Source organism: Chenopodium album, chromosome 21 (genome assembly GCF_948465745.1).
Source record: "Chenopodium album chromosome 21, dcCheAlbu1.1, whole genome shotgun sequence".
NCBI lineage: Eukaryota > Viridiplantae > Streptophyta > Magnoliopsida > Caryophyllales > Amaranthaceae > Chenopodium > Chenopodium album.
In genome coordinates, this window is record NC_137854.1 from 5,855,680 (window position 1) to 5,862,878 (window position 7,199).

Here is a 7,199-nt window from a genome sequence, read left to right on the forward strand (position 1 = left end):
TATTAAAATTTCAACCCTGTATTTTTTTGTTTTAATTATTATAAAAAAATAATAATAAAATAACACGGCGTGTAGAGAAATTGCTGACAAGGAAATGTACGTAATTTACATACACTTGTAGCTCAAATTGCTGACATTCCAACATCTCATACTACGCATTACTACTGCTAATACAACAAAAAATTGAACAGTATCGATATCATAGCGTGTAATGCTTATACTAATTTTCATTTATTCTATAACAATTGCGTAAAATGGACCCAAATTGAAACAGAATTTAATTACATGAATAGTAACATAATGTACAGTAGTTAATTACATGATTAGTAACATAATTATTTAAGTAGCTATTGTTCCTCAAAAAAATAAAATAAAATAAATAAATAAATAAAATACCAAATATATATACTCCTATATATATATACACTTGGGCAATAATGGAGCCAGGTAAAAAGATTAATCTTGGTGAAGATGTTAAGCTGTCAATCAAAATGATAAAACTAGGGTGCGGCCCTACCTTAATGATTTTTTATATCAACTTTTTACTCTTTTATAGATTTATTTTGACCCTTTGGCTCTCCACGCTTTCAACCCATTATGTTTCACTAATCACTATCACTATCACTATCACTATTCTCTCTATCAATTTAAAGTGCCTTTAAACATTATTAACTTGGCTCAAATGTACTTCTAGTTTCAATTCTTTCCATGGAACCTCCAAATGTATTAGCGCGTAAAATTCTAGGAAATTCTTATGGATAACACTATTATAAGGGATGCAGATGTTGTACCTTTTTTAACAAAATAGGAAGTATTGTGGAATCAGACGGTCTAATAATCTTTCCTACCTATGAATTTACTTGAGCTTTTCCATGATGATGTTTTGGAAAGTCCGTCTAATTTGAAAACCAATAACAGCAATGTGTGCCTAGCAGCCTAACCCAAGACAAATCATTATCTCAAATAAAACTACACCATGCCTCCTTTGCACGCCAATGTTTTCTGCACCAACGTTATTTTTTTTGTTAATCCCAGTTCGTGGAGGGGAGCACTACACAGCAGCCAAACACCTTCATATTAGTGTTGCATATTACTTACTCCTATTTGTGAATGTTAGTCTTGTTACATGATAACAATGGACCTCAAAGTAAAAATAACATATTCTTCTATAATTACTGCTTAATGGAGCAAAAAGAGTTAAAATTAATCAAGTAATTGACATTCTTTATACAACATCATCTGTTGATCTTACATTATATGTACATACATTGTCAGATTTCGCACCATGCATGATTTACAGACTTATATCATCTAAGTCTAGCAATCCAAACACATTTCATACTTTAACTTCTGATCATCAAGCAGTAGGAGATAAAATCTTAGAGAGAATTTTGCAAGCTTATACAAGTATATGAATACAAAAAACACTCTTCATAACAAACAGAAGAATATTTATGCTGAAATCTGAAAAAATTTATTAGCTACTATTGCTGGAACTAGATGAACCAGGCACCAGTTCCCTCAACAAGGCGACGACCTGCAACATATTAGGCCTTCTGGAAGGGAAATCATCGACACATCTCATCGTGATGTCGAGGTATCTCACCATCTCCTTCATTTCCTCTGCATCTGCCTCAATTGATTTCTTAGTAACTGACAGCAATTCTGAATCAATTACTTCAGGTCCTTTGCCTTCTCTGACTTTCATCTTAACCCATCCTACCAAGTTGGTGTCTCCGAAATCCTCCTTATCGGTTGGCCTCTTCCCTGTTAGGAGTTCTAGCAAGACAACCCCAAATGAGTAGACATCACCTTTTGCAGTGCATCGGAAACTCTGATAGTACTCGGGTGGAACATACCCTGGAGTCCCGGCCAATGAACTAACACTCAAGTGAGTATCCAGGGCACTTATGAGCCTTGCCATCCCAAAATCAGACACTCTAGACTCCATTTCATGGTCTAGCAGGACATTGCTAGACTTCATATCACGGTGTATAATATGTGGAATGCAGTTATGGTGAAGGAAGCAAAGTCCCTTAGCTGCTCCTCGCGCTATCTTCTTCCTCTCTTCCCATGTAAGAATCCTCCGATCTTTACCTCTTTCTCTCCCATGAAGCATGTCTTCCAAACTACCATACTCCATAAATTCATACACAAGAAGTCTCTCTTCTCCTACCTTACAGTATCCTAAGAGTGGGACTAGATTCTTATGCTTGATCTTCCCTAGAGTTTCCATCTCGGCCATAAACTCCCTGTCACCTTGATGACTAAGCCTTATTAACTTCTTGATTGCAACACTTGATCCATCCTTCAACGTCGCCTTAAAGACCTCCCCAAATCCTCCATGCCCTATCATACTCGCGGCTGAAAACCCATTAGTAGCCTCAATAAGCTGAGAGAACTTGAGCTTCCTTAGCTGCCTCTGAAAAGTAGCCACATTGATGCTCAATGGTTCCCTCTCTTTTTCTATCTTCCATGTTGTCGCGGCATGTGCAGCCTGTAAACTATGCAGCATCTTAGCATCCTCTTTTTCTTTCTTCTTCACTCGTATTGCAATAGCTGACACAATCAAAATGCACACAGTTGCAATCGCAACCAACAATCCTATAACAATGCTGTTAGTCAACGACGATTTAGATGACCGCCCTTTATCTCTTCCTGTATCATCCTCCACCGGCGTACTCCCTGCATTTACATCCTTGCATTCAGGCAAAGGCACCCCACAAAGGCCAGGATTATTTGCATACTGAGTAGCTGGAAGTGTACTAAGCTGCCCTCTCTGCGGAATTTGTCCTGTCAACTGATTATTCGACAAATCGATTTGCACCAAAAATGACAGATTGGAAAATGAATCAGGAATTTCACCCTGCAGCCTGTTATAAGATGCATCAAAAACACCCATATTCTTCAGATTCCCAAGACTTGCAGGAATTTCACCAGACAACTGATTGTGGGAAATCTCAAGCACTTGTAATGCCACCATATCACCCAACTCATCAGGAATTTTCCCATGAAGTTGGTTATAAGAAAGATCAAGATACTCCAAAGTTTGATACTGAGTAAACAAACTCAGGATCGCCCCCGAGTACAATCTAGTAAAATCACAGTTCTTCAGGGAAGGTACTTGAAGCAGCCTCTCAGGTCGAATCCCCGCAAACTCGAGCAACCCACCAACACCTTTGCAAGTATTGCCAACATTCCTCACAAACACCAAAGTATTTCCTGATAAAATCCCATATAATTTGGGACTTCCTGGCTGTCTTCCTAGCCTAGGTGGGATTTCACCAGTGAGATTATTGCTATTCAAATCAAGCCAAACTAAAGTCCTACAGTTTGCCAATTCTGTAGGAATTTCTCCTGTAAAGAAATTATTTCCAAGCTGCAAAACAGCAAGCCTCTGCAACAGCCCAAATTCTTTAGGAATATGCCCTGTAAGCTGATTTGAAGTCAGAGAAATCCACTCCAAGTTAGTGATATTGAACAACTCCTTTGGAATCTCTCCGCTTAGACGATTATTATTCAATATAAGATCCTTCAGCTTACTACATTGCCCGATTTCTGGTGGGATTTCGCCTTCCAACCCATTATACCACGCAAAAAACTGTTCAAGATTTCCCATCTTACTAATCTCAGCAGGAATAGTCCCATTCAGATAGTTCAAGCTAAAATCCACCGTCTTCAAACTCGAGCATTTAGCCAACTCAGGCGGTATTCTGCCTGCTATAAGATTATCAGGCAGCCTAAGCTCCTCCAGAGAAGAATTTCCTGCACACAAGTCAGGCGGAATCGGTCCTGACAGTCTGTTAGAACTGAAGTCCACCACCCTCAGCGTAGCACACGACGATATAGTCCCCGGAAAAGAACCTGTAATCACGTTGTTGCTCATCACCAGCGAGTCCAGAGACTGCAGGCCTGACAACGCCTGTCCCGGGAACGGCCCTGACAGGTTGTTGTTTGACAGGTCCAGAATCTGAAGCCACTTACAGGATGACAGAGAACCAGCAGGAACAGCACCTGATAGATTGTTGTAAGCAATATGAAGCTCTGTGAGGGACCCACAGGCCTGCCATACTTCTGCAGGAATTGAGTCTGCAAGATAGTTATGAGACAGGTCGATTATCTGTATACTTGGCAGACTACCTAAATAGGGAGGAATTTTTCCACTGAACTGATTCATGGACAGATTCAGAGTCTGAAGATTGGTGCAGGAATTAGCAGAAATGGCCTCGAAAAACGGAAGTGGCCCTGAAATTCTGTTAGCAGACAGGTCAAGAACCTGCAGTTTACTAATACTACTACTGCTAGAGGTAGAACTCAGAAAATCTTTTGACAGTAAACCAGTCAGATTATTACCCGAAAGATCAACCGTATTTAGATTTGTGTACAGCGTGAGTAAATTGACAGGAAGAGCTCCCTGCAGGCCACACGACGACAGCAGGAGCTGCTCAATCGAAGGCGGAAGATGAAGGAGGGAAGAAGAGTTAATAACAAAAGAATTCCCAGACAAGTCTAAAGACACCAACATGTCTAAAGATGTTAAAGCATCAAATGTGATATTCCCTTCAAGGAAACGCCAACTGAGGTCGAGTTGCGAAACTCGACCATCAGATGAGCAGTTAACACCTTGCCAAGTACAAAGAGGAGTTTTCTTGGTCATTTGCCAAGTTTCAAAGACTTTACTAGGATCATTGTCTATGGATTTCTTAAAGGCTAACAACGATTCGGCATCGGTTAATGGAGTAGTTGCAAGAGATGATCGACAAGTATATGTAAATGATAATGTAATACAAAAAACATAGATATTGAAAAAGTATAAGGAGGGTATTTTCATGTTTGAAAGAAGAATTCAGAATATTTAGTTTAGGAATTTTGGTAGAGTGAAGAAGAAGATTAATATGAGTAGAAAAATGGTAAGTGAGAATAATATTTAGTTGTGGGCGTGATTGAAAGAGGGGCCTTGAGCGTGGGAGGAGAGAGAAAGAGAGAGTGGTTAATATGATGACAATTCCATATGTTATTATGCCAAAGCAAAAGGAGCATTTTGGTGGTGAATTTGAAAGGCTTTTTCAATAAAGCTGCCTTCTTTTTCTCTGCAACTACATTCTTTTTACAATTTGTATCTGATTTTTAGTGAATAAATTGATAATTATAAATTCACTAAAACAAGAAAATTACAGTTCTTGAATCTATCAGAATATATATCAGATGTATAACAAGTTTTTTTTTTTTTTTTTTTTTTTTTTTTTTTTTTTTTTTAAGGTAAGGAGAAGAGGCTTATCGGGTCGGAACCTCTCACAAGTCCAACCCGACCGGGATTAGCAGGCAAGACAATTTGGGTGCGTGTGTGTGTTGGGGGGGCGGGAGGGTAAGGGAATCCCCACCCCAAATTGCTTAAGTGAGGTTTAATCCCACAACCTTTTGGTTGTGAGATGATAAACCTTACCACTAGACCAACCGTAGCTTGATAGATGTATAACAAGTATGGAGTATAACAATATAACATGTTTAACAATTGCTTATTTTAAGTAGAAATGTATACAATTATATCATTGTAAAATTAAGGATGCACAAACGTGTATGGAATTCTTAAAAATGTTCATTAATAATCTTTATTACAAAGTATGAACTTCGCGTAATTTTAAAATTTTGTATCCATAACCGTATTACTAATCCTCACAACATCAAATACTTCTCGTAGTTCGTTTACTACAAAAGGTATAAATCTTGCAAGAAATCTTACACACTAGTGAAGGATTAGGTAAGGAAATTCACCTTCAAATTGAAATAGATAATTATCATAAAATTGAGGTTTTTTTTTTTTTGAATTATTTAAATCATCCAAAAAGTAGCTTCATGCCTTCATCTGATTTTTCATACTAATCAAACAAAAACAAAAACAAAAATAAAAAACATAAAGTAAACCAAAAAGGGAGTAACGTGAAGAGGAATAAGAAAAAGCAGAGTCTAAGCAAAAGCTAATTGAAGCATAGTGACATGCTATAATATGATTAGTAAATTTAATAGTAAGCCGACTATAGAGTAGACTTACTTTACACCATGATTTCAAGATTAAGTATATTAGATTTATATTATACCAAAAATACAAAGTGCCAAATTTTGAGGGAAATTAGGAAACTAAGCACTATTTCAAAGTTGTGAAAGATCAATTTCTGGGGAGATCTTTGGTGGGTCAAAAAGCTTCACCGAGGACCCTCCGACAAAGTCTATCCAAAAACGGCGCCTTTTTGTATTTCTAATTTCATCAAAATATGTCATTTTTATAAGTAACACATTTTTCCTTTTTCCCTACTTGGATTTCACCATAACATACGTATGGATGTATGGATGATTTATTCATGTTAAATCACGATAAAGTCACCTCTTTATAAAGTTGACTCTAACGACCTCACATCATATATCGTATACAATATAACCGTTTATAACAAATCCCACGTACAACAAACACATATAAATAGTTTATTCACATAAAATCAAGTAAGTTACCCCTTTACAAAGTTGTCATTTACAATCTTTAATTCTTTATTATTTAACGTTGCTATATCTGTTGTATACCATACACCCGTATAATCGTATAGCCATGATTGCGGGTATCTAGTTTCGATCCGGTTATAGGTATAAACATGAATGGGTGTAAAGGGATCTAAAAGATGGGACTTATCTGTCACTGTCAGAAAACAGGGGGAGGAATGTTTTTGTGTTTGGTTTCATGGGTATACTTTTAAATAGTGTGAGCAAATTCAAGGAACTCGTACAATATAAGTAATGATAGTATAAAATGTGATAAATTAATGATGTTATACTTCTACTATGTATGGTATGAGTAAAAACAGTAGTGCTCATAATTTGGAGGGCCACATTTTCTTAAGCGTGATCATTTGAATACTTGACCATAGGTTAAAATCTCATCATCAAAGGTTTAAAGTTTAATGTTAACTTGGTCAATTTTATGGTGGATAATATCAAATTTGTTGAGAAATGTGATCCACAGACAAAATCTATATCATGGCAATTTTTTCAAAAGGTGAAATGTAGTCATTTAGATAGGTAGCATCTTATACATTCAAAAGTATAATTGCACTTAAATTGGTACTATTGCAAGTCACATTCTCAAGAAAGAAAAAATTAACAGTGTCTCTATTGACTAGGTAATTATTCAATAAATAAAATCAGGTGCATAC

The 7,199-nt window shown here is 36.9% G+C and overlaps 1 pseudogene; it reads right to left on the minus strand.

Moving 5' to 3' along the window:
• Positions 1-1,224: 1,224 nt before the first annotated feature.
• On the minus strand, positions 1,225-4,912 carry LOC145602281 (serine/threonine-protein kinase BRI1-like 2 pseudogene; annotated as a pseudogene).
• Positions 4,913-7,199: the final 2,287 nt, after the last annotated feature.